Source organism: Poecilia formosa, unplaced genomic scaffold, assembly GCF_000485575.1.
Source record: "Poecilia formosa unplaced genomic scaffold, Poecilia_formosa-5.1.2 Scaffold964, whole genome shotgun sequence".
In the NCBI taxonomy this organism is placed as follows: domain Eukaryota; kingdom Metazoa; phylum Chordata; class Actinopteri; order Cyprinodontiformes; family Poeciliidae; genus Poecilia; species Poecilia formosa.
The window spans coordinates 68,761-70,863 of NW_006800903.1; the positions used below are offsets into that span (position 1 = coordinate 68,761).

General features: G+C 41.7%; 1 protein-coding gene across 1 annotated transcript in view; it reads left to right on the top strand.

The window, feature by feature from the left end:
- LOC103132230 (ribonuclease inhibitor-like) overlaps positions 1 to 2,103 on the top strand; it is a gene marked incomplete at its 5' end in the record, with an annotated part of 10,017 nt that overhangs the window by 5,972 nt on the left and 1,942 nt on the right. The window lies entirely within an intron of this gene.

A 2,103-nucleotide genomic window follows, 5' to 3' on the forward strand; every position in this document is an offset into this window, starting at 1 on the left:
CTTACCCACTGAGCTATACAGTGGGTAAGTCACCATAAATAATTCACCAAAAACTGTTCTGTAATCTGGAACGTTCGCTATGCTGAGCTCCAGTTAGCCGCCTTATCTCACTGCGCGAGAGGCAACTGCGTCATGCATCATGGGCAAAAGGTCAAAGGTAAGAAGGCTTATTATGTTATTATGTTGCACGTGCCTGACAATAACTCTGATGAAATTGAATTATTGAGTCCCAACAACATTTAATTTCCCTTCGTGATCAATAAAGCATATTTGTATGCTTTAGAAAGAATAGAAAGAATAATAGAAATAGAATAGAAAGAATAATAAATTAGTTGGAAAACTATTAGAAATAACTCTTCTAAACATTAGATTAAAGTCAGTGTGAGGGGCTCGAATGCAACAGTCAAGTGCTGGCTGGTCTGTGACATCTCCCACTTTTTATTTACTTTGTCAAGACTGCCAGTATAACTTTTATGACCAGATTTGAGTTTATTGAAACCTCTTTGTTAAAAATGTAATCTGGTCTGGACTTCATATGTTGTGTCTTGTGTGATGACATAAGGACTTTAACATATTGGGAGCATATTCTTCTCCCAAGAAAAGTTTAATAACATACTGGGAGAATCACTCAATGTTGTAATGTGGTCTCAAAGTTTGTTTGGCACCACCATTTTGAGGGGCACATTTAGTGTCAGGTTGGTGGGGCGTTTTTGGAACTCTGTCATTTAAATACTAAGAAAAATGTCCCCATCTTAAACATTTACTCAGTGCAAAGTTTTGGTTTTGTGTCCAGCAGCTTATTTTTTCTCCTCCATTAGTTGTGTCATACTTTTTTTTTCCTCAAATGGAGTTTTGTTTGGAAAACTTTTGGGACAACTACTGACCAATTTGACTGTTGTATAAAGGAACAGCTTTTTCCCAATTGCTGCTCCGTTTTCCATCTTTGTATCCAGAGAGCTAAAAAAGATAAAGACAAAATCTGAGATTCTCTGCTTTGATTCAAGCTGTTTTCCCTGTAACCAGCTTTGGTGCTGATCCTCAAACTAAGTCTGATGCTGTTCTTCAGCCCATCCTTGATTCTCAGGATTGACACTGGATTCATTTAGTCCAGAGGTTCCCAAACTGTGGGGCGCGCACCCTAGGGGGGGCGCCATGCCATTGCAGGGGGGGCGCGGGAAGCGTCTGGATGAAAAAAACAAACCATGAACACTGTATGTGCTGGGTTTTTACCTTAGAATGGCCATCTCTCTGTTATTCCTATGTCAATTTGATACAGTAGAGGCTTCCACACTTCCCATATCTGTGTCCTCTGTCACTTTTATCAGCAGTTAAAACTGTTTAATCCGTTGTTAACATGTTGTAACCTGTTTTTCCGAGCCGCCTTTAAAAGCAACATGAGCGCTACGACGCTCGCGCTGGGTTTCCACCTGTGAAGGAGACCTGCTGCTGCTGTGCGGAGCTACGTCGGTTTGTGTTAGAATCACGGCAGCAAACCAGCAAAACGCAAATAACTTTTCAGTTTTTCCCTCCAAACTAACCGACTGAGTTGAGTAAAGCTGTTGGATGCAGGTAATGTTAGCTAAAAGATGACTAGCTAATATCAATACAGAACCTTTAGCTTAACAAGTAGCTTGTAGGCTACCGATGTTGGTGTCTATTTTCAGCTACGTACATTCATTTTGCCCCCCAAAAAGTCGATCCCCACCCCAGGGGCAGGGAGTCTCTAAGAATCCTCTCTCCCCCCTCCCAAACCCTCCCGCACATTGTTCAACCAGACAGTCATTTGTAATCCATAGAGGGGGCCCAGAAACCATTGGGGGGCCGCCGGAGAAAAAGTTTGGGAACCACTGCTTTAGTCCATTGTTGCATGTTATAGTTCCCTTACCTTGCAAGTTTTCTTGTTGCCTGTAGTTCAGTCCTTCCAGACAGGAGGCCCAACTATAGAATAAAGTAGATGTGAAAAAAGACAACATAAAGAGATGCAAAACAAGACAACCTTCGGCCTTTCCAAGATTATCATAAATTTTGATGAATTGTTTACTACCAGATTTTCCTCCCTGTCTCCTCAGACTGAGTGGCTGTAACCTCTCAGAGAGAAGCTGT